This window comes from Tamandua tetradactyla, chromosome 21, assembly GCF_023851605.1.
Source record: "Tamandua tetradactyla isolate mTamTet1 chromosome 21, mTamTet1.pri, whole genome shotgun sequence".
Classification (NCBI taxonomy): domain Eukaryota; kingdom Metazoa; phylum Chordata; class Mammalia; order Pilosa; family Myrmecophagidae; genus Tamandua; species Tamandua tetradactyla.
The window spans coordinates 45,997,566-46,024,532 of NC_135347.1; the positions used below are offsets into that span (position 1 = coordinate 45,997,566).

The following is a 26,967-nucleotide window of genomic DNA, read 5'->3' on the forward strand; positions in this document are numbered from 1 at the left end:
ACCACTGGACAGCTAGAAATTTCACTGAGGTGGAAGGCCCCATATTTTTGTTGGATATTTCTCTCATCCTCTGACATGCAAATGCCTTACCAGTAAGTCTAGAGTAGTTGCTACTCCTTGCTTACTGGGTCCAATCAACATGATATCATCAATATAATGAACCAGTGTGATGTTTTATGGGAAGGAGAACCAATCAAGTTCTCTGCGGATGAGATTATGACATAGGATTGGAAAGTTGATATAACCCTGAGGTAGGACAGTGACAGTATATTGCTGACCTTACCAGCTGAAAGCAAACTGCCTCTGGTGGTCCTTACTAACAGCTATTGAGAAAAAAGCGTTTGCCAGATCAATCACTGCATACCAGGTACTAAGGATGTATTGATTTACTTAAGCAATGATACCATCTCTGGAACAGCAGCTGCAATTGGAGTTACTCCCCAGTTGAGCTTATAATAATCCACTCTCATCCTCCAAGACCCATCTGTTTTCTGCACAGGCCAAATAGGAGAATTGAATGGAGATGTGGTGGTAATCACCATCCCTGCATCCTTCAAGTCCTTAAGAGTGGCAGTAATCTCTGCAATCCCTCCAGGAATCTGGTATTGTCCCTGATTTACCATTTTATGAGTTACGGGCATTTCTAGTGGTTTCCACTTGGCTTTTCCCATCATAATAGCCCTCACTGCATGAGTTAAGAGAACCAATGTGGGGATTCTGCCAGTGGCTCAGTATGTCTTTTCCAATTATGCATTCTGGAACTGGGGAAATAACTACAGAATGGGTCCAGAGTCCCACTGGATCCACTGTGATACAGACCTGAGCTAAAACTGTCGATCACTTGACCTCCATAAGCCTCCACTCTGACTGGTGGACCAGAGTGTTGTTTTAGGTCCCCTGGAATTAATGTCACTTCTGACAATTTCCTTTTCCCCAATACATAGTTACCTTGGTAAAAGGCCATCGGTCTTCTTGGGGAAGGCTTGGAAGAAGGTTAACAGTATAAATTTGTGGCAGTGTAACAGGGTTCTCCCCCAGATGGACCTGGCCTCCCCCTTCATTCAAGGGGCTCTGGGTCTGTAAAGTGTCTCAAGTCTGGAAATTGATTAAAGGACCGTAACGCTGTGTTTTTGCAATTCAAGTTAGACTTCGGTTCACTTGACCTAGAACTCTTTTGTTTATACAGCTCAAAGAAGAATTTAGTAGCCTGTCCTTCTATTTTATTTCTAGGTATCCCATGATTTACTAGCCAATGTCACAAATCTCTGTGAGTCAGATTATTTTGACCCCTGCTTTTAGTTTGTTTTCTATTAAAATAGCCATGTCCACACTTTCTTTGGTGATTAGGTGCTGCTACCTGGCTTCTGCCAACTCGGGATCCCGTCATCCCCATTGTGTTTAAGGATTCCAGCACAGTGACAGCAGTTCCTACAGTAATATCTGAACTACAGAGAAGTGCAACTATAGAGCTCCTCAGGGATGATGGTGCTAGTCTCACATTTATTTCTCACTGTTCTAGTAAAAGATGCATTCTCTGAACATTCCTGGGGTGTAACATTCCAATCTCTCTAAGCCTCTGGATCCCCCCATATACATTATACCAGGGCAGTTCTGGCATTTCAATCTCAGGTAATGTTGGCCACCTTTTGATCCGTGTTTCAGCCAACCATCCAAACAAGCTGTTAATGCCTTTTCTAACCCTTTGAGCTATAACACTGAATGCAGAATCTCTGCTTAGTGGGCCCATAGCAATAAATTCAGCCTAATCCACATTTATATTCCTCCCACCATTATCCCACACCCTTAAAATCCATTGCCACACATATTCCCTGATTTCTGTCTATATAAATAGGAAAAATCACACAGTTCTTTTGGAGTGTAACATACCTTCTCATGTGTGAGGAACTTTGTACCTCAACTTTAGGGGCCTGTTGGGACTTTAGTCCAGTTATAAGTCTGGAAGAAATGAGGGGTGGTGGGGGTTGGTCATCAAAAGAATTAGAAATATCTTCCAAGTCATTTGTTTCAGGGCATTCATTTGCAGTTTCATCTGGTAAAACAGGCTTCATCACTCTAGAGCTAATCCCTTCACATGGAGGTTGGGTGGCCAACTCCTCAAGGCAGACTGGAGGTAGGGCAGCTATGTCCTCAGGGAAGACTATTACAGGGTTATCTAGAGAAGATTCAGGATAACCTAGGGGTTCAATCTCTCCACAGACATCATTATTAATCCGTATGTCACCATCCCATTTTTTAGGGTCCCTCTCCTTTCCAATCAATGCCCTCACTTTAATGGCAGACACCATGCAAGACTGAGATTTCAGTTTACGTTGTAAATTTGCTACTCTAACAATAAGATTCTGAGTCTGATTTTCAGAGATCTCAAGTCTACAGCTACAGGAAATAAGATTTCCTTCAGGATACTCACAGAAAAGTCTACATTTGTCAGATGAGGCTTATGCTTCTTGTTTGAAGCCTTAAATCCATCCCTTTCACTCATCAATGTATATAGTGTATCTAACAACAACCAGCCACTATCTCTATACTCACTATTTCCACACAACTCCATAAAGGTGTCAAAAACATTTTCCCCCAGAGTCTGGCTTCGTACAAGTGAAGCATTAGAAGAATCGAACGGTGATATTTTTACTATCTCTTTTGCCAACTCACTCCATGGATTGGCAATGTCATTCTGATTATGGGAATCAGAGTCCTTAGTGCCTTTGGGTCTAGTTAGTTTAGAAAATCATTCATAAAAACTCATTTTTAAGATTCTGTTTCTAAGAGCCACTCCTGGTACCAGCTATATTAGTTAGGGTTCTCTAGAGAAACAGAATCAACAGGAAATATTCGTAAATACAAAATTTATAAAAGTGTCTCACATAGTCATGGGAATGTAGAATCTGAAGTTTGTATGGCAGGCTGTGAAGCTGACGATTCTGATGGAGGGTCTGGATGAACTCCACAGGAGAGGCTCGCTGCCTGAAACAGGAAAAGAGCGTGTCTCTTCTGAATCCTCCTTAAAAGGTTTCCATTGATTAGATTAAGCATCACTCATTAAAGAAGACATTCCCTTTGGCTGATTATAAATGGAATCAGCTGTGGATGTAGCTGACATGATCATGATTTAATTCGATGAAATGTCCTCATAGCAAAAGACAGGCCAGCACTTGCCCAACCAGACAAACAGGTACCACCACCTGGTCAATTTGACACATGAACCTAACCATGACAAATGGCAACCTGCAGGATTTAAAAGTAGGAGATGATGTTTAATTTGAAGTATCATCTGACCAGGGACTGGGAAACCCATTGCTGTTAAACCAGTGAAAGTAAAACCGTAAATCCTCCCTGAAGAGTAAATTAGCTGACAAGAAGTGTTCCATATGACTTACAGCCCTAAGATGTCAAAGTGAATGTTCAGCTGGAAACCAGAGAAAATGTAAACTTTGTAATTAATAACATTAAACCTACTGGTGCTGTAAGTGCTTGTAATATTATGCTGTTGAGAAGGAAACAAGGCCACTGTCAGGGAGTAGTTTGTGCCATGAGGGAGGCATCTGGCTTTATTGAAAAAGGTGATGTTGTAAAAGAGATATTCTTTCACTATTGTGAATTTAAGGGTGATCTAGAAATCTTACAACCTGGAGATGATATGGAGTTCACAATCAAGGACAGAAATGGTAAAGAAGTTGCAACAGATGTCAGACTCCTATAAGGAATAGTCATTTCAAAATGACTGTTTATTTAAAAAATGACTGTTCCTTCAAAAATACGGAGCAGTCATTTTTGAAGATATGAGCACTGAACATTTTGAAGGAACTGTAATGAAAGTGATCCCAAAAGTACCCCATAAAAACCAGAATGACCCATGGCCAGGATGCATCAAAGTTGACTTTCTGATTCCTAAAGGACTTCCCTTTGGAGACAACGATACAAAATCTAAGGTGACCCTGCTGGAAGTTGATCATGTTAGGCTTAATATTTCAACAAACCAACGTGACAAACTAGAATGAGCAACCAACATAGAATTTCTATCAAATACATTTCAGATCATAAATGAAGCCAAAGAAATGGGTATGATTAGCTGCCATGAGAGATGGTTTTGGTTTCATCAAGTATGTGGATCATGAGGCTCACATGTACTTCCTCTTCAGTGAAATTCTTGATGGGAACCAGCTTCATATTGCAGATGAATTAATTTACTGTGGTTCCTGATATGCTCTCTTTCCAAAGAAATCATGCTATTAGGATTAAAAACCTTCCCGAGGGCAGGGTTTCATTCCATTCTCATTCAGAGCATTGTTTCCTGATCTGAAGAAGAATAAACCACTTTGTTCCATTTCCAAAACCACTACCCCAAATAAAGGCAAAGAGAAAGAGGCTGAGGATGGCTTTATTGCTTATGATGATTGTGGGGTAAAACTGACTTTGTTTTTCAAACCAAAGATGCGGAAGCATATGCTTTTCCTCAAATAGGAGATAAGGTTGAATTTACTATTAATGACAAAACAGATGCCTGGACAGCACATTGCAACTTGTGTGCAATAATTCCAACTCCAAGAAGTCCTTAGGTTGTGTGGCAACTCTGAAGGATAATTTTGGATTTATTAAAATGGTCAATCATGATAAGGAAATCTTTTTTCTTAGAAAAAAAGGTCTTAGAACTTTGTACTTAGAATTGAGTGAGTCCTCAGGTGACATTGATAGCCTGGAAATGGGGGACATGGTGGAGTACAGCTTGTCCAAAGTCAAAGGCAACGAAGCCAGTGGAGAAAAAGTGAACAAAAAACACTCAGTGAATGGCCTTACTGAGGAAGATGATCCCACCCGCTACTCTGGTAAAGTCATTCACCCCCCAACAAGTGTTGATCCAACACAAACTGAGTACCAAGGAATTACTGAGATCATGGAGGAGGGGGATCTGAAAGATGAAGTCTATCCATTTGGCATGGTTGGGACCTTTAACAAAAGGGATTGCATGCAGAAAGGGTGTGTGTGTGTCAATTTCCAGTTGTGTGTCTTGGGGCAAAATGTACAGAGTATGGCCTACAGCATCACAGCCCTGTGTAGGGCCACAGTGGAGTGCTTGAAAATCAGTTTGACTTCATTAACTGTGAAATGGGAGATAGCAAGAATCACTTTTCCCTTTGCAAGTTCACAATGGCATTGGTCTACAGGCAGGAGATGAGGTGGTGTTTTCAATGATTCTTAATCAGCGCATTAGCAACTGCTGCTACTGTAATATTTGGTGAGTCTGTAAAGGCCGGAAGGCTGTTGCAACTTTAAGACCAGATCAGTTGGTCAGTCATTTGAAGAGCATCACTCTGTGCTCCTTCCTTAATGGTTCCTCATCAGCCTAGGGGGCCAGATAACTCAATGTGATTTGGTACAGAAAGAAAGATCCTTCAGGCTGGTGTCATTGACTGACCACATCCAAAAAGCACATCATTAATCCACTATGATCAAGTTCGGGGGATTTTGGTGAAGGTTCTATCTCCCTCCTCATACCTCCCAAAATCTGGAATACTTATTCTGTCACACTGTTGCACCAGTTTTAAATTTAAGAAAACCATTTAAAACTCATGTGCAGTTGCACCCTGGAAAACTTAAAGTGGCACCTTCTAGCATCAATTTTAGGAGCTTTGTTTGGTGTTTAACACAACTGGTAATTGCAAAATCCACTTTGCCTGTGTAAGTGAAAAATAGACTGTTTATCTTGTTGGCCCTATGAAACTCTGTACTGAATATTTAGTATACACTCTACCCTCATTACTTCTGGCAAGATGTTCTCCCATACACCAAGAAGAAAAGTTGCATTCTTTTCTTTCCTTTTCATTATGCTTTACTTCTGAAGATGGTATGAGGGTAGAATGCATTATTTATTAAAATTAAAAACACTAAACAATGTATAGGCAAACTATTTCCTTAAATTAATGACCAAATTTTAAATTGTTATTTTTCACATCATGTATAATCTTGTCACTGTCCAATTAAAGAAGGTTGGTTAGATTTCAGTGAAAATTATCTTACAGAGTAGTTTTCTTTTTTTCCTAGGATGAGGGAAAATGTACTACAATTAGTATGTTTGGTGCAGAATTACATGCTAATGAAGTGTGCTGGCCATGTGATAATTCTAAACATATTTAAATAAATGAAAAAGGACAAATGAACAAGCTTGCTGCTGCTCAGATCACTGCAACTTCTAGGACCCAATTTCTTTTACTGAATTAGAATTTTTTTTTTGAAAGTTTGTACATGAAACAAACAAAAAGATAAATGCCCTTAAACATTTATATTTAAGACATTACTACAAAGTTAGATATTACAAAATTACAGTTTTCTGAGTCATTAATGCAAGTGTTTTGGTCCTTTATTGAATAGATGATTTAAAAGAAATTTGGGAGTGATGTTTGGTGATAATTAAAATTCAGCTCTATCAAATGGAAAATGGTTTTCTTTGCCAATAACTTTGACCATTATGTAAATTAATTTTCTCCTTGTTCTCTCAATTTTAGAGAAATGTATACATGACAATAGCAATTTAAAAGCATTCACAGTCATTGGTAGAAAATGACAGTAGAATTATTATTAAGGTAAAGTTCTGTCCTCTTTTCTTTAGAATATCTGTGAATTGCTATTTAGGACTTCAGGACTCAGATCAAGTGTTATCAGCACAACAAAGAAACAATTGACCTCAAACATTTTACTCCTCTTTCCTCCACATTTCCCTCAATTAGATTCAAGGCATAGTTCAATAGACTTTCACAGCGCTTTTTTGTTCATACCTAAATTATAGCTTCTGATATGTTCTTTATTTAAATACTTATCTTTTAATGTGCCATTCCTTTCCTCTAAACTCTTTACACCTTCTAGAGTTTAGGATTTGTGCTTATAGCTTATATATTTATATTTCCAGCATCTGTCACAATGATAAGCGTACATCAAGGTTGAATATATAACTTATTGAAAAATCAGTGAAAATTTTTATTAAATTGTGAAGAAGTATATATATATGGATATTTTCTATCCCATTCAAACTTCAGTAATCATGTTGAACATTTGATGCAAAAGTAATAAAACCTAAAATCGAGAACTGGAACCAATATGAATAATAATAGAGAACAATCTTGTTTTTATATTCCTGAAAAGGCATGCAATATGTAGCAATCATTTTCTAATTTGAAACAAAAAATAGTATCATTTCTGAAATGTAGTCTGAATATCTACAGTTTAAAAAAAAACTAAATCTTGTTCAGCTTTCACAGTTAAGATACTGATCTATTTTTCCTGGAGGAGTCATTCAGTACAAAACTTCGTGGCTGGCAAGGTTTATACCTTCTTGAAATAAGTAAACAGTCCATAAACTCTGTACTACCTGTCAGCACTAAAAATCAATCTCTGAACCATTCATTAGACCAATAAAACTTCCTGAAAGACCAAATTATATATTTAAAGCTTGCATTCAATTTATTTGTCTAGCAAAAATTTATTTTAAATTCCCCAGTTTAGAGACTTTACAATATCTTACATGAGCTAATAAGCATCATTGCTACAACATTTACTTCTAGTATAATGTAACAGTCTACAATGCAAAGCCAGTTGAAAAATCAGTCAATCAAAGTTGACTTACTCTTGGCAGAAACCTTGCAAATGTATGACCTTGATAACTTCTTGAACTTAGTCCAACTCTTCCTCAATTCAATGACCCTAACTGATTCTGACTATTCAATACAAAATGAATGATAAATAGCAGACTCCAATACCTGAAGGGATAACCACAGCTTACTAATGATAAGCAGCTTGCAGTCTTTCATCCTGATGCAAATCTATATTTTTGCCCATTTTTATTTTGGCTTTTCCATTTTTTATTGATTTAGAGGAATTCATTTTTTGTATTTTGAATAGTATATATGTATATCTTAGTGCATTTCCACTTTCCTAATGTAGTATTTTAATGAATAGAAGTGCTTAATTATAACCCAAATTTTCATATAAATGTTGGAGTTGATGTCTTGGATTCTAGATAATATCCAAGCATTGTTTATGTTAATATAAGGCTTTACAATTTGCGAAGTTATTTATGCACAAGTTAATCCTTATGCCAACTTTCCAAGGTAAGGTTGTTAATTCTCATATGTTGAGTCGGAGGCTCATGATGGTTAAGCACATTTTTCATAATACATTCAGTAGGTAAGAAGCAAACAAGAATTTAAAGTAAGTTATTTGACCCAACTTTCGTCTTTGGGCTTTAATACTGCCTCAAGTTTTATAACTGAGATTTGTTTTTCCAGATCATCTGTCTACTCAACTCCTTTTCCTTTTCACGTTGCTTAAAAATAGTACTTGTATATAGATAATTAGACACATTCATTAGAATTACATAAATAAACCCAGACACATCAACAGAATTTGTCATAGCATTTCAATTAATGTCAATTTACATAAATTCATTGAAATATTTTATAACAAATGATTGAGCACAGAATTTTGGATTTCTGACAAACATCTAATCTGAATATATAAAATAAAGTTGTGTTTTATAATAGCCACAATTAGGCAGCTTGGTATTTACTAATCAGTTTTTGTAGATGCAAAATAAAACTATTGAAATGTTACATATTTTAAAAAATTAAAAAAATAACATTTCCTGGAAAAGTAACTATAATTCAGAATTTCAAGTTCAGAAAGTTACAACAATACCGTCTCTAAAAAGGAAAAGTAGAAATTAGAGGTGGATTTGTATTCTGAGTATGTTAATTTGGATTATCTTCCCAAATTATTGGTTTATTTTATCATTTTTCCCTTTCTCTTTTTTCACAGCAGGAAGGAAAGAAAAGCAGAAATAAAGCACGCCAGAGTGGTGTTGCAACCAACAGATTGTCTTCGTAGAAGCAAGAAACTCCTATCATTCTATCACTTAGTTGTATGTAATATTTAAACTCTCACTGCCTTATTGTTTGGATTCTATACCAAGGAGTGAGTTTACATAAATATATTGAAAAGATCTATAATTTTTCAGAACCTCTTAGCTCTAAAATGTGCAATAGTAAAAATGCCCTATTTATTGATCATATTTTTAGTCAAGGCTTTTTACTTTCATCAATATATAAACTATATATATATATCTACCATCTCCCTGTTAACATGCCCAGTTTTCATAATAATTCTATAATATGTCATTTAATTTTGAAGAAAAGACCCAGGGAAGCCAAATAACATGCCTAAGTTATCACAAACTTAAAAAAAAATGTAGGATTTGGTTTTAAACTTGAAAATGTCTAAACCCAGATTCCATATCTCTTGCTTTATCACAGGAAGATACCGAATCCTAATAATTGTTTGCAACATGGGGAAACAATTAGATACAATCATGAATTGGCTGAAGTTTACATTTTAGTAAACTATTTTTAATACAAAGCTTCTTTTTCATAAAGTATGCAAGCATATTTGTAAGGCATATACTTGGAAAATTATTCTCTAAAATTTAAAATATACTATTGAAAACTTAAACTCAAATAGAGTTTAAATTATCTATGTCAATATTTGCTAACACTAAACAAAGACCATTTTGTTACTTTGTAGTTTTTAAAAATTCATTCATAATTTCTTGTCACACTTTTCAGATATCACTCATTTGATAAGATGATTTAAAAATTAGTATAGCTAATCTATTTGTTCCAGGAACTTCAGGATAAATAAAACAAAATAAAAGTATTTATTTATCATTTTTAAAAAGTGAAACTTTATGTCTAATACTCAAATAGAAAATACACTTATGTAGACATATATAAATATATAGTAAAAAGAAATCTAAATGACTAATGAAAATGTCATGCTTACAAACAAAGGAATGTATTTAAATAAGGAAAAATTAGAGTTAAAACCTATTCTTAATGTCTCTCATTTTTTTTCATTTCTTCTAGTGCATGGCTGCAATGTAAAGGAATGCTTTAATGAGTTCTGTTCTCCTTTAAGAGAATGCCTTTATGACAATAAGCCTCTCAGAACATAGAATAGAAGTGGATAAATTAATTAATGTGGGAATTTGGAATGGTGCAGGACAATTGGCAAGTCTAATCCAGTGGTTCTCAAGGTTCAGTGTGCATCAGAATTACTTGAGGGGTAGCTAAAAACAGATTCCTGGACTCCCTTCTAGAGTTCCTGATTCAGAAGGTTTGGGGTGGGGCCTGGAGATTTGCATTTCTACCAAGTTGCCAGGTGATGTTAACGCATCTGGTCTGAGGACATCTTATTAAGAAAACACACCGGAGTGGTAAAGGCACATTTTTTTCCTGTTTTTGAGGAACTGGGTTCAGTTGATTAGTGGTGTAGCTTTGCATTATTGTCCATGCTTCATTTGTGCATCTGTATGTATGATCGTTTGGTTTACAAATCAACAGATTAATGCCTTTTTTTCAATATGACAAAAGTAATGTGATCACTCTGAAGTATTTTCTGACAAGCTGGTTCAAAAGCAGTGTGACCTGACTGCCCCGAAAAAGCAAGGGATGGTGCAAATGACGATTTATAGCCTCGGTAGTGCCATAATTCCATGAGCTCACATGCCTGTGTGTGTGAGTGTGTGTGTGTGTGTGTGCACGCGTGTATTGACCTACTGTATGAGGCATAAAGATGAACTTGATATTTCTGGAGCTCCTGAGCATATATAGTCACATACTAGTTAATAAACAACTGTTTCAATTTCTCAAATGGAAAAAAAAAATGCTTTGAGTATATGAATACCTATTTTATTTGCTTCCCTGTAAATTAGTACTCACATCTTTGATAATTTGAAGTGGAAAATTTTTCATATCGACTAAATGCTAGAAATTCTAAGTATTTTTTAATGACTTTTAATGCAGATTACTCCCTGTGTAATTTGAAGTCAAAACAAAGAATTTACAACTTTGTTTTCTTCTGTTTATCTTTCTCTGTTTCTGTCTGTCTGTCTCTATCGCATTCTCTCTCTCTCTCTCCACCCTTCCTCTACCATGGGTTTTGCAAGATCTTTCTCCCCTTCTGTGGGCTAGCATTTCTTTATATTTTAGCAATCAAAGCATATTTACAAGCTTGTATTTTTAAATATGAAGTTCTTTTTATGTATAGTGTTGCAGTTTAAAGTGTTTCCTTCTGCGATATTTTCCTTTCAATTAATTTCCCTTGTGATTAGTGCTTTTGATAGCAATTATTTATCTGATTAGTCTTTTGAATCTTCAAACTAATCATGGATTCCAGGAGAACTCTGTGGTTCTGAATACTATAAATATATTTAATTCAACATTTAAGGGTTATGTACTCATTAATCAAAGCATATTTAAAACTATTTCTCTATATTATCTGTAGCTCAAAAAGCATGTTTAAAATATATAATTCGGGTTACTACCTATAAATCTAATGTGAAATTGCTCTATCTATTATTGGTTTTGGTATTGGTTCTAATATGATTGATAGGCCACACACAAGCTGAAGAAATCACTGCAGTTGAATAAGTAGATGTTACCTAATATGTATCCTTTAATATTTGTGTTATCATCCCGTGTCTTTTTGTCATCTGAAAACAATATCTTTCCCTTTATTAATTTTTAATTCTGTATTTGAATTCGTTATTTTCTATTTTGTTAATGGTTAGTGACAAAGGTAGTATTGGATTGAAAAAAAATCAAATCATGGTCCTATCTCAATCTCAAATGCAAAAATAAATACTAAGTTTAATTTATTTTGTATTTCAATTTTCTGCTGAAGTACTCCTATAGTACCAATTTTTGTATTCTGATGAATGAAAATGACTAATTTCTGTCAAGAGGCTACCTTTTATTTTAAATACTCATTTAAAAAATATTTGCAACGTTAAAATAGATGCAACAGATATATGACTTATGAATCAGAGTAATAAGACACACCTGTGAAGCCACTACCCATTGTAAGAACTAGAACATTATGAGTGTTCTTACAGCAGAGAACTTTTTCCAATTCCTGGATCCCTCACTGTTTTCCTAAAGAGATAAAACAACGCTTGCATAATTGTATCCTTCACAAATTGTTTTTTAAATATATCTTCCTATAACTGATATACATAAATAATATGCTATTTAGTGTTTCTTGGCTTTGAGCTTTAAAAAAATGGTCTCATATTATCATACCATATACAATATTCTGCATTTCTTTTGTGTTTCACTCAATATAGTTTTTACATTACATGTCTTCTGATAATATAGAATAATTTCTCTAGGCTATGTACTTAGAAGTACAGTTACTGTTATGAAATTTGCAAATATTCATCTTTGCAAGATAACTTCATATTATTTTGCAAAAGAGATTGCACCAATATATACTCTCATTTGCATGAATAATTCTCCATGTTCCAATTTCTTGCCTATAGTTAGACTCATTAGACTTTTAATTGTTGTTCATATGGTGAATATAAAAAGGGATCCCCTTGTACTCTTAATTTGCATTTCTTTGGTTATTAAGGCTATGACAGTTTTCTATATGCTTATTAACATGAAAATGTTAAAATGTCCATAGCCCAAACACTCCTAAAGAGAGGAATGGAAAGATCAAAGGTGATGGCGGAGTTATACAGAGAAGATAGGATTTAACAAATGAATACGAATGCTGAATCATTATATTGATATCTCTTTTAGTCTCCAGTATTTTAGATCAACTAGAAGTAAAAACCTAAAACTGTGGAGTTGTAACCTGCGTCAAACTCTGAAATATGTTTTACAACTAATTGTGGTTCTGGTTTGGAAATTTATAGCTTTTTCGTATATATATATGTGTGTGTTATTTTTCACAAAAAAAAGAAGGAAAAAAAGTCAATTGCAATGATAAAAGATATTTAAGCCCTTAGCCTCCTACATTCTGAAGCAGCGAGAAGGAAAAATCTGAGATGATCGTATATCAGTAGCCCATGATAAACTCTGGGATCTGTCCTGTAACCACTTGTTGAAGAGTACTTTGAAAACTATTGCCTTTTTTTATTTCTTTGTTTGTATATGTGTTATACTATACAATAAAAAAGTTAAAATAAAAAAGTATTGACAAAGTCCCTTGAGAGATGGAAGAAAAATCATGGAACTATTAAATTTTAACATCAGGGAATCCCTTGATACTGTGTCAAACCTTAGGGACACCCAAATCAGTAGTCCATGCCCTTGATCTTGAGACTTACTCTTGTGAATCTTATGTAGATAGCAGAGAAGCTTAGCCTACCTATAGGTATGCCCAAGAGTTACTTCTACAGGACCTCTTTTGTTGCTGAAATCGACCTCACTCTCTCTAAGCCCAATTCTGCAAGTGAAATTATTGCCCTCTCCCCTGTATGGGACATGACATCCAGGGGTAAAAGCCTCCCTGGCAGCATGGGAGATGACTCCCATGGATGAATACAGCCCTGGCAATGTGGGATCAACAATTCCATCCTGACCAAAAGGGGGAAAAGAAGTATAACTAATAAAGTATTAGTAGCAGTGAGAGTTCAAATAGAGTTGAGAGGTTACTCTGGAGGTTGCTCCACTCAAGCTTCAATTAGACATTTCTACCTAACATGACCTATGAAACCATAACCAAGACCATTCCAGCCAATCCTAAAGAACACCTAAGGCAATGTATAACATTTCACAAAGGTTTCATGCAACTAGAGTAACTTTCTAGAAATCTACAACCTCCACGAGGGTCCCTGGACCAGATAACTCCTGAAACCTAGAGGGCCCAGCCTCTCCAGAACATCAGATAGTTCCATCTCCCTACTCCATATTATTGGCAGACCCTTCCAACATGAAAAATTTAGAATGCCCATAGCTCAAACACCTCAAAAGAGAGAGATAGAAAGATCGAAGGTGATGGTGGAGTTATACAGAGAAAATAGGATTTAATAAATGAATATGATTGCTGAATCACTAAATTGATACCTCTTTTAGTCTCCAGTATCTTAGAGCAGCTAGAAGTAAAAACCTAAAATTGTGGAATCATAATCCATGTTAAACTCTGAAATTTGTTCTACCACTAATTGTTTTGCTGTGCTTTGAAATTTATTGCCTTTTTTGGATATATGTTATTTTCCCAAAAAAGAAGAAAAGCCGATTGTGATGATAAAAAATATTTATGCCTTCTAGCCTTCTATATTCTGGAGCAGCTAGTAGAAAAAATATGAGAGGATCTTATGGCAGCCCATGACAAACTCTGGGATCTGTCCTGTAACTTCTTTTTAAAGAGTGCTTTGAAAACGATTGCTTTTTTATTTCTTTGCTTTGTATGTATATGTATTACACAATAAAAAAGTTAAAAAAAAAATGGATACCTGAAATTTCAGACAAAGAAAAACCGAAAGGAGATTTTAAAATTAGCCAATAGAAATCACCCAGATTCATTTATTAGACACTATAGGGATTAATGAGTAAAGAACATAGTAAGTACGTAATGTAAAACATCTTAAAACTGAACATACGAACAGAAAGATTCAAAATTATAGTTGAAAGTTTCAATACTTGATCTTTATAATGAATCAAATACAGACATCAAAGAAAAAAACCGTACCCGACAAAGCTAAATGAAACAAGTGTGACTTTATTCAGGGGTTGCCATAACATGGGAGAGGGAGTGGAGCTCAACTCCTTTAAAACAGAGGAGAGCAAGCTTTTTAAGGTCTGGGAGTGGGTTGGGGGAAAAGCACTGAGATGACAGTGGTAGGTGTGGAGAGGGTCACTGGGAGGGGTGAGTGACTTACTGAGACTGCCATTAGGACCCCTTGGCTTAGAATGTCTTCCTTTGCGGTAATTAGGCCACTTGGAGTCTGTAAGGGGTTGTTAAGGACCTAGATTATGTAAGGTCCAGAGCAAGAGGGAGTTCAGGGGTCTGGGCTCAGGCAGAAGCCTGTTAAAACATTGGTGAAGTTAAAGGGACATTAAAAGGCGGTCTTTATCCAGACAAATGCGTCAGAAAGTATATGGATGGCCTGAACAACACTATCAACTGACTTAATGTAATGACAGTCTAGAAAATTCTATCCAATCAGAACAGAATATATATTCTATTCATGTGCTAAAGAAACATTCACTGTGATAGACAATTTTATATATGAGCCATAAAATAAACCTCAACAGTTTAAATGCATTGAAATCACACGAAGAATATTCTATGGCCTCAACAAAAGATATTCTTCGATTTTAATAGATTTAAACAAGAAAAGAATAACAGCATGATATGTAGAAAATCTCCAGATACTTGCAAATGAACCAGCACCCTTCTAAATAACTGACAAATTAAAGAGCAAGTAACAAGAGTAGAAAATATTTTGAGTGAAAATTAAAATGCAGCAAATTGAAACTAGTGGATGTAACTGCTCAGAGGAAATTTGGAACTTTAATTGCTTATATTTGGAAAATGAATAGATCAGTAATGTAAGCTTTTTCCTTAAGAAAGTATAAAAGGGGTGCAAGTTAAACTTAAATACTAATCACAAAAATCTACTCAATTTCTATATGCTAGCAATGACCAATTGTAAATTGAAATTGAAAACAGTCCCATATATAAGAGCAACAACAAATAAACAAATATCTAAGAATAAATCAAATACAGTTTGTGAAAGATTTTGAATGGAAAAAAATTATAAAATAATAATGGAAAAATACTAATGAAGACTTAAATAATTGGAGAGCTATACTGTGAAAAAGGAACAGAGGACTCAATATTGTTCCTGTGTCATTTCCTTCCAAATTAACTACAGAATTTATAAGATCACACTCTATTTGTAGAAATTGACAAGTTGATATAAAAACATATGGAAAAACATAAGAGTGGATTTTGGTGTATTTATTTAAAAAAATGAACAATGCAAGAAAGAAACAAACAACGAAAGTCATCAGGTCAAATATAAGAATTCTACAGGATATTCTCCTAGCATTTAAATGTAGCCAGACAAAACAAAGCAAATAGAACTAACTATACAAATATGATTTATTGTTTAAAGTTATTCTTGATACTTTAATCAAATAAAAAAACGAGTTTTGAAAATTAAGCTTTATTTCAGATATTTAAAGGACAGATGCTTTCCTATGTTTCAGAAATATTAAGGTCTAAGTATTATTAAACAAATAACCTCCTTGCATGCGTATTGTTAATTTATTTTAAAAGTAAGACATTGACCTCATCAGTCAGTTTTTCTAGCCCACTGTACCTATAACTTTGAAAAAAGAAGAATATATGATAGCTACTTCAATTCCCACCCCTGTCTTTCAGAATAAGTAATCATTTATTAATCTCAGCTGTAATGAAAATGAAATTCACTTTAAAAGCTAGAAGAGGCTGTAACTGGCTCAAAAATGTGCTCATTTTTCATGCTGGCTCCATTTCCAGGATTTTATAGCAATGTTATTGCATTATTTTATTCATGCTTGAATATATCACAAATATATATTTTGAATAGCCAACTGTGACAGGTGTATTGTTGTCACTGTTCTAAATATTACATTTTCAATGATGGCTAAAACCTTTCATGGGGTTACATCCTGGTAGGAAGAGACAGAAAACAAGTTATGAATTACTATCAGCAAACAAGAGCATTTCAAATTCAGAGAAGAGTTGGTAAATTATTTCTCTCATTGCAATTTTATTTCCAGATATTAGATTTTGTTTAAAGAGTTATATTTTAGTAGCCTAATATTAAAAACATAGATCCAAAGAATGCCTAACCTGAAATATTAGGAATAGGATATTTCATAATCATTTTGGAGTACTTCTTGGAAAAAGGTCTTTGATGTTATGTGATAGCTCTTCTATATTCTTAAAGGTCATAAACATGCAGGATGGTTTCTAATCGATAATTTTAATGGAAATTACACATGAGGATCATGGGCTAGAATTAAGCTTAAGGGCTCAATGTAATCACAAGTGCAGAACAAGGGACTGCACCATGGAGCCATCTCAAGCAAGTGCTTCAACTCTAAGACATGTGATTAGTAAGTGATCCATCACAACTGTCAAAATTCTGCGGTATGTGGGCAAGAAATTTTTAAATTAGCATCAATAATCTGCAACTTTACACTTAATTTATTTTCATTTTTGTTAGCAATACATATACAAAGCTTTTGAAAGACAAAAATGTACTAGTAGTACAAATAGAAACATTTCCAAAACCCATCTATTATCACCAAATTCTTTCTTCCCAAAGACTTCAATGAATTTTCCACATTTATTTCCTATTTCTATATTCCTGTTATTAATTCCATTCATTAAATTAGCAACTGAAACATTACCATTAGTTTCCTTCTCTGGAATATGACAATTTAGTTATCTTACTCTTATCTCTTCATATACAACTCATACACACACACACGCACACACTTTCCACCTCCATCTCAACTTAATTATAACTTTGAAGATATTATTCACATCTGAGTCACATTGTATACTATTATAATATTTTATTTCTTATAGAACTTGTTATTGCTGTAATCTCCTAATGCTTTGTTTGCTTTGCTTTTTATATACCTATCACACATTCAACACCAGCAGTTTAAAAAAAAATAAAAAGACTACAAAACTTCTCTCAAGAATGGTCAAACATAACAAATAATCATTAATTTCACCTTTCTCCAGGAGACATAGATACCGAATCTTCTATCCCTTTACTGTAATCTGGACAGATTGCTTTCTAGGCCTGCTGGGAAGTAGTTCTGCTAGAATTTCCCTAGGAATATTTTGCAGCTACCTTCCAATGTTCATCTTGTTTCCCAGATTTCCCAGATTTCTTCTCTTTCTTTAGAATTTCATGTTCTTGTCTTCGGGAAGCCAATTCTCTAATATTCTGTCAAAGACAAAAGGCTAGGTTATAAAATATTTGAAGCCTTTAATGTTAGAAAATACCCTTAATCTTCTGTTGCATTTGTGTGTTTGGTTGATTATAAAATTTAATATGGAAAAATATGTAATTTTGCTTCAAGATTTGATAGCTTTTTTTTACCATTGCCTTCAAGATTTCTAAGGTCTATAAGAAGTCTGAAGACATTCTTATCTCTTCCCCCTATACCACCTCCTGTCACGGGAAAGCTTTCAGAGTAATCTGGTCAAAACCAATGATCATCATTTTATGTTTGTGTGCTTTAGTTTTGGTCAGTTTACAACTGGTAGGCTCTTTCAATGTGGAAGTATATTTTATTCACTTCTTGGAATTTTCTGTGTTTCTTGTTTTTAATTTCTTTTTCTAATTGAATTCCTGGAAAATGTGGATATGTATGTTGACCTTGTAAATTAATCCTCTACAAATTTTATCCTTTCTCTGATTTACTAACTCTGTGACAGTAGTTCCTTATTCCAGAATATTTTTTAAGCTTTGTATTTCAATTCTACTCAGATATGGTTTCATGGGTGTTAGGACCTTTTGCAGTTGCATAGATGCCTCTCAATTACATGAGATATACACTCCAGGCAATGCTCTGCTATTGACATCTTGAAATTCTTGAAAAAGAATAAGGGGCCCTGCATTTTCATTTTGCACTGGACCCTACAAGTTACAAATTCAGGACTGACTCTGCTGTTGAGTTTTTAAATGTCTGCCTCTTATTTTTAATTTCTATGCTTTCTCCTTGTTCTTCGCTTGCTTATTTTAATGAGCATGCTCTTCTTGTTTAATAGATATAACATTTTTTATTTCTCTTAGAAATTTTAAATTCTCCAGACTTACATGAAAGTAGAGTATTGAACAAGGAAAATCATGTATATATTATTCTAAATAATCAAATTTTAATATGTCTACCTTATTTTTAATATTAAGGAGAATTTCTTATTCTCTGATTATATTCCATAGGGTCATATTCTTATATTGAAATTTAGTATTTTCTCATATCTCAGAGGACATTTTAACAACGTATTAGTGTATAAATCACATAAAATAAAGTCACCAATTTTAAATGTACAATTTGACATGTTTGGCAAATGTATGTTTACATAATGATCTCTACAATTGTGATACAAAAACATTCTCTTACGAGAAGTTCCTTCATGACACTTTGCAGTTAATCCCCTCACCTTAACTAGCCTAGAAAATGATTGCTCTGCTTTCTGTAATAGTAATGTGATAGATGATTATCACAAAGTTGTATCTTGAAAAGAATTTCTTTATCTTTATCCTATTCTGGGTTCAATGGGCTATTTAATTAGCAAGTTTTTTGTCTTTCACCAAATTTTGGAAGTTTTCAGCTTTTATTACTTCCAGAATTTTTTTTTTTTCTGGTCTTCCTTTGGGAGTATGATAGAAAGAGTGTTAGACAAGTTATTATTGGTTTGTAGATTCCTGAGCCTCTGTTCACTTTTTTCCAATCTCATTTGTCTTTTTTGTTCAGATTGGATCATTTCTATTAGACAATTTTCAAATTCACCCACTCTTCCTCTCTGTCATTTAATCTGCTCTTGAATCCATCCAGTGTTTCTTTTTTTATTTCAGTTATCCTCATTCTATTTTATTATTATTCTTTTATCTTCTTTGTATTTTAGTTTAGATCACTTGCCTTGTTATGACTTCACTTTTAATGATCTTCTCTTCTACTGTATCTAATTGTATTTTCTTCTGGAATGTAAATTATTGCAACTTAACAACAATTTCATCTTTCTTTTAACTTTGCTAGCTTAGTTTTAGGGAAACATTTAGCCAAAGGGTAATTTAGTCACAGGATTGCAGTGATATATTTCTGGATGTTCTCCCCATGCTTTATGCATAACAAGAATTTTCTGCTCTGTGCTGGTTTGAATCTGTGGTGGACCCCACATGAAAAGCCATGTCCTTTAATCTTCATTCAATATTACTGAGTGGGAGCATTTTGATTGTTCCCATAGAGATGTGACCCACCCAATTGTGGGTGGTAACTTTTGATTAGATGATTTCCATGGAAGTGTGTCTCCACCTATGGAAGGCAGAGTTGCTTACTGGAATCCTTTAAAAGTGGAAACATTTTGGAGAAAGTCCCTTTTGTACAGCCACAAGAAAGCCAGAAGATGCCACCATGTGCCCTTCCAGCTGGGAGAAAGACTTTGAATGTCTTCGGCCTTCTTGAACCAAAGTCTCTTTCCCTGGATGCCTTAAGTTAGACATTTCTATAGACTCTTTTAATTGGGACATTTTCTCAGCCTTAGAACAATAAATTTGTAACTGATTAAATTCCCCTTTTTTAAAATCACTCCATTTCTGTTGTATTGCATTTTGGCAGCTAGTAAACTAGAACATGCTCTATCTGGTGGGAACACAAACTATTGTCCAACCAAGAGCATTGTTCTACCTACTCCTCCCCAGAGTTTCTTCCTGCTCATGACTAAACAGATCAATCCTCATTCATGCTGTTGAGGAAATCTCCAAACTTCATTGCTCTATATTTACCTCTTTCTAATATTCTGCCCCACAAATTCTAATTATGGTGTCCTCGTCAAAATCTGATCTCTGTTGCCTCAACTTAAGAAGATATGGGCTCTTTTTTGGGTATCTCTGCTCCAGTGCTACAGCATGGAAACTGCCTTCAGAGTTTAAGACAGTTCTTTCATAGGGAATCTCTTATTTGGTTTGTTTCCTTTACAGAATACAGTACTTCTCTGCCTTTTGCTTCGCCAAAAAAGTGTTGTTTCATATATTTTGTCAAGTATGAACAGCTGTTTAGTGTCTCTTACTGCTACTTGGCAGATGGGGAATTGTCTTTTGATAGTTATTATGAAAATTTCCAAATAAAGAAAATAGGAGAATGAACTCCCACATAGCATTCATATATATATATATATATTCTATAAATGTTAGCATTCTGCCATACTGCCATAAATTTTTCATACTTTTATCTTGATTTTTAAAATGTAAATTTGAGATAACAGTTAATTTATCCCTAAATACTTTGGTATTCATCTCAAAGAAGACATTTTAACTAAAATTTTTGTTCATGATAACATTTGCAATAGTTCCTCTATTTTTTCTAACTGAGTTAATATTCAAATTTCACTGATTACCACAAATGTATTTTACATTTGCTTTATACAAATCAGAAACTAAACAAGATTTAAATATTGTATAGATTATTGTTTTATCTTTTAAGTAACTTTTAAAGGAGAATTTCAGTAAGCTTGACCAGTTTTCCTATAGAATATTCAACTTTCTAGATATGACTGATAGTTTCATTTTTTGTTGTTGTTGTTAATTTGTAGACTGGAAGGTAGAATTAAATGTTTGAATAGAATCAGTTTTATTTATTCATTCACTCATTTTGGTGAGAATATTTCTTATGTAGTACTCTATACTGTGCTTAAGTGTCCCAATTTCTTCACAACTTCTCTAAGATTTATAGTTTCCTGACTGTTTAATAGCAGCCATTCTTATAGGTATGAGGTGGTATCTCATTGTAGTCTAATCTGCATTTCCCTTATAGCCAATGAAAATGAGATCTCTTCATGTGCTTTTGAACCATTCGTATTTGCTCTTCAGAAAAATGCCTAATTCATATCTTCAGCTCATTTTATAATTGAGTTGTTTGTTCTTTTGTTAGTGATTTGTATGATTTCTTTGTACAAACAGGGTATCAAACCTTTGTCTGATATGTGATTTCAAGATATTTTCTCCCATTGAGTTGACTGCCTCTTCATCTTTTTGACAAAGTCTTTTGAGGTGCAGAAGCATTTGATTTTGAGGAGTTTCCATTTATCTATTTTTTTTCTTTTGTTGCTTGTACTTTGTGTGTAAAGTTTAGGAAGTTACCTCCTATTACAATGTCTTGAAGATGTTTCCCTACATTTTATTCTAGAAGCTTTATGGTGCTAGTTCTTATATTTAGGTGTTTGATTCACATTGAGTTATTTTTTGTGTATGATGTAAGATAGGGGTTCCCTTTCATTCTTTCAGCTATTGAAATTCAGTTCTTCCATGCCTAATTATTGAAAAGACTATTTTGTCCCAAATAGGAATTTGTCCATTTCATCTAAGTTGTCTAGTTTGTTGGCATATAGTTGTTCATCGTATCCTGTTATGATTTCTTTATTTCTTCAGGGTTTGGGATTACACACGCCTTCCTATTTCTGATTTTGTTTATTTCCATCCTTTCTTTTTTTTTTCTTTGACAGTCTTACTAGTGGCCCATAAGTTTTATTGATTTTCTCAAAGAACCAAATTTTGGCTTTATTGATTCTTTCTATTATTCTTTTGTTCTCTCATTCATTTGTCTCTGCTTTAAACTTTGTTATTTCTCTTCTTCTATTTGCTTTGGGGTTAGTTTGCTGTTCTTTCTCAAGTTCTTCCAGGCAAATTGTTAAGTCCTTAAGTTTTTCTCTTTCTTGTTTGTTAATATAGACATTTAGAGCAATAAATTTCCCTCTCAGCATGCCTTTGCCACATCCCATAAGTTCTGATAAGTTGTATTCTCATTTTCATTAGTCTCCAGATAGCTACTGATTTCTCTAGCAATTTCTTTGACCCACTGGTTCTTTAAGAGCATGTTAATTAATCTCCATATATTTATGAATGTTCTCTTTCTTTGGTGGTTATTGAGATTCAGCTTCATTCCATTGTGATCAGAAAAAGTGCTTTGAGTAATTTCAATGTTTTTAAATTGATAAAGACCTGTTTTGTGTTCCAGCATATGAGTTATCCTGGAGAATGTTCTATGAGCACTTGAGAAGAATGTATATCCTTGTGTTTTGGGGTGCAATGACCTATATATGTCTGTTAGGTCTAATTCATTTACCAAGTTATTTAACTTCTTTATTTCCTTGTTGATCTTCTGTCTGGTTCTTCTATCTATAGAGGAGAGTGGTGTACTGAAGCCTCCTACTATTATTGTTGAAACATCTATCACTCCCTTCAGTTTTGCCAATGTCTGTCTCATATAATTTGGAGCTCCTTGATTGGGAGCATAAACATTTATGATTATTATATCTTCTTGGTAAATTGACCTTTTAATTAATATATAGTGTCCTTCTTTGTCTCTTATGGTGTCTTTACATTTAAAGTCTATTTTGTATGATATTAGTATAGCTACTCCTGCTTTCTTTTGGTTACAAGTTGGAAAATCTTTTTCCATCCTTTCATTTTCAATCTATTTTTATCCTTCTGTGTAAGATAAATCTCTTGGAAGCAGCATATAGCTGGATTATATTTCTTAATCCATTCTGCCAAACTTATGTATCTTTTAATTCATAAGTTTAGTCTGTTTTCATTCAAAGTTGGTACTGAAAATGCATTCCTTGAATCCACCATCTTATCTTTTGTATTTTTATTTGTCAAATCTATATATTATTTTCCCTCTTTCTATTTTTATTCTTTGAATTACCCTTATTGGTACTCTTCAATTCTGTACCCTCCAGACTTCCTTCTCCTGTATTTTTTTTTCCTTTTTTTTTTAGCTGGCAGAAGTCTCTTTAGTATTTCTTGTAGGAATGGTCTCTTGTTGCCAAATTCTTTCAGGACTTGTTTGTCTGTGAAAACTTTCATCTCTCCCTCAGATTTGAAGGAAAATTTGGCTGTACATAGAATTCTTGGCTGGAAGTCTTTCTCTTTCAAGATCTTAAATATATCATACCACTGCCTTCTCACCTCCATAGTGCTGGTTGAGTAGTCTGAACTCAGTCTTATGTGGTTTCCTTTGTATGTTGTAGGTTGTTTTTCTCTTGCTGCTTTCAGAATTTTCTACTTCTCTTCAACATATGACAGACTAATTAGTATGTGTCTTGTCGAAGATCTATTTGGATTTATTATGTTTGGAGTTCATTGGGCTTCACTGACTTGTATATTTATGTGTTTTGTAAGGGTTGCAATAGTTCCTCTATTTTTTCTAAAACTGAGTTAATATTCAAATTTCACTGATTACCACAAATGTATTTTACATTTGCTTTATACAAATCAGAAACTAAACAAGATTTAAATATTCTATAGATTTTTGTTTTATCTTTAAAGTAACTTTTAAAGGAGAATTTCAGTTTTCTCCCATTATGTACTCAACTACTCTTCCTAGCCCTTCACTGCTCTCTTCTCCTTCTGGGACATCAATGGTTCCTATGTATGTGTGCTTCGTTTTGTCTATCTATTCCCTGAGATGCAATTCAAAATTTTCCATCTTTTTTTTGTCATTTGCTATTTTGAGTGTTTGAAGTCAGTTATCCTGTCCTCTATATTGCTTATTCTTTCTTCTTTCTCTTCAGATCTGCTGTTGTGTGTTCAAATATGTTTTTCATTTGGTCAACAGTCTTTAATCTCTGTGACATCTACTATTTTTTTAATTTATTATTTCAAATTCCTCTTTATGCTCTTCCACTGTCTTGTTGATGCCCTTTATGTCATTTGTCATCCCACTTATTTTATTAAGTAGAATTATACGAACATTTTTGATTAGTTGTTCTAATGTCTATGCCTCCTCTGGCTTTTTAATTTGTTGTTAGGCAGGACTGTATCTGTCTGCATTGTGATATCCTTAGTGATCTTCTTTTGTTTTCACTGCATCTAAAAACCTTGATTGATTTACTTTGGAAGTTGTCTAGGACCTTTTGTTTGCAGGATGGATGTGCAACAGAGTGCAGGGTACAGGGCGGGGCACAACATGCAGTGATTAATTGCAGGGCAGGTATAGTCGCAGTTTGGTGATTTTTACACTGGTTCTTTTGAACATGGGCACCCAGCAGCCAGGAAGGATGTAGCTGTGTGTGTGCACTGGTCTAAGGGAGTATAACTGTGGTGTACATGGATCTAGGGCATGGGGTCCTTTGTACACATGCTAAGAGCTGGGGCAGCAGGTTAGTGTTATGCCTTCGTGGGTTGGGGCAGATGTGACCCACTTGTGCAGGTCAGTACTTTCTAAGAGCTGGGAAGCATGACTGAGGGCCAAGCACATGTGCAGAACTAGGACTGCAGTAAACTGATGTTCCAGAGATGAATGATGTGATTGGGAGCCCGTGCACATGCGCAGGTCTAGTAGTGCCGTAAACTGATGCGTAGAGCTGTGGGTGGGGTGCGGTGAAGCTGTGCAACACTATGCGGGGGCCAGGTGTAGCCTGGGAATGGAGGTTAGTGCCCCATAGCCTTTATGTATTGGTGACAGCCTGAAGGGAACAGGGAGGGGGAGGTAGTGCTTGGGAGGGGTACAGAAGAGATGGGTTGGGCTGCACTTTGTGTGGGGGTGGGGGTCAGCTTTGCGTGCTGGTGTTTGGTGGGGCGGGGGTGCTTGGAGCATGGGGAGAGGGGATGGGTGACAGGGTTTGAGTGCGTGGAGTGAGTCACAGGTCATGGGGCTATGCTGATGAGGGTGGCGCATTCAAAGAACATGGCCTGGCTTAATTCCTAGTCCCTGGTACCTGTTCATGCACTCCCGCTGGCTCCATTCCTCTGAGCCAGGCTCCAGCTTTCTGCTTCTCAGTTCCATGGCCTCTGCAATCAGGGCTATCCTGTGTGGTGCAGAAGGCTCTCCCAGGTCAGCCACATTCCAGAATTGCTGTCTCAGTTGTCCTCCCATCCCTTCTCTAACCTTTCCATGAAGCAGGGCTGACCTCGAGCTACCTTATTCAGCCATCTTCCCAGAACTCTAGCCAACATCGATGAGTAACTTTTATTTTCAATTTTTGTCTGTAAAATAATATACTCATGTTTTAGCATTTGTATTTTAATAGTTTCACAGATATATCATTGAATTAAATTGCTAGAAGTGAGATTGCTGAATATTAAGACAAAATCCTATGTAATATTTTTCTACGTATCACCAAATTACATTCCACTGAAGATTATTATTTTGCATTCCTTCTACTAATGCATGAGAGTACCCTTTTTGCAACAGCATCCAAAAAAAACATGGCATAAATCTTTTAGGTTTTTTTTTTTTGACAATCCAATATTGGGAAATGGTATATTTTGTCTGTAATGGCAACTATACATTTTCAACAGTTTATTTTGCTTTCTGCAGTTTATCTGTTTCATCTGTTTCCTTCAGCAGGTGCTTGCTTCAGCTTCTGCCTTTCATATTGGAGACTCTTGTGAAAAGCCAGGTGATTCTTGATTTCCCATCAATTTTTTTAGGGTGATACAAGAAAAAAGATAATTGTTAACTCTACATTATCTCTTGCTGGGCTCCTTTCAGTGTGATTAAACAGAGAACCAGCTGCAATGTGGGGGATCCCCAAATATCTGATTCTATGTAACTCTTTTCTCCTGGTGTGATCAGTTTTTCCTGAAATAAATTACCAAAGCTCCTTTCGATATGTTACAATAAACTTAGTGTTCTGGGAGTTAATAGGGAAGTGCAGAGTGGAAGGAAATTGTCAACATTCAGTACATGGGTTTCATTGAACCCTAATATTTGCACAGTACCTTACTGAGATCTTCATTAGTGTTGATGTATCAAAGTCCAGAGATTTCTGGCTTCACTTCTCTAGAGAGTAAATCTCCACCCTGGCAGGGCTTAGCAAAGGTAATATTCTGGATTCTCAATGTTTATAAATCCGTCTGGCTGCTGCTTATACAAAATTTCAACAATTTCTCCTTCATTTAGTTCAATCCTACACCCTGAAAGCTGTATCACAAATGGTTTGTATCTTTCAGCTATCTCAACTGGAAGTGGTTTACTGTTATCTTTCTCCTCTCTCTTAAATCATTTATCACTAATTCATCTGTTCTTCACCTCCCTGAGTTTTATTGGCTGCTCTAATTTGCTCTCATTTCCTCTTTACTTTTCTGTACCCTTTTGGGTTTATGTATTTTAAATCATTAATATTGTGGCGGTTTCTGGAGGGCACAGATATAAATGTTTGTTCAATTAGTCCTTCAAAATTTACATATTCAATTTGCATATTTACAAAAGCTTTAGATTAAATGGAAATAGAAATAGATATATTCCTATAATTTTTCATTTATCAATAAATTCAGATACTAGAGTTCATTTTAAGGGTATGTGTTAAAATGTTTATCAGTTCACAAATATTTAAACCCAGAATGATTTGTGTGGTACTGTACAATATGGAGACATG

The 26,967-nt window shown here is 34.8% G+C and overlaps 1 pseudogene; it reads left to right on the top strand.

Moving 5' to 3' along the window:
- Window positions 1-3,228: 3,228 nt before the first annotated feature.
- Window positions 3,229-5,430, top strand: LOC143665203 (cold shock domain-containing protein E1 pseudogene; annotated as a pseudogene).
- Window positions 5,431-26,967: the final 21,537 nt, after the last annotated feature.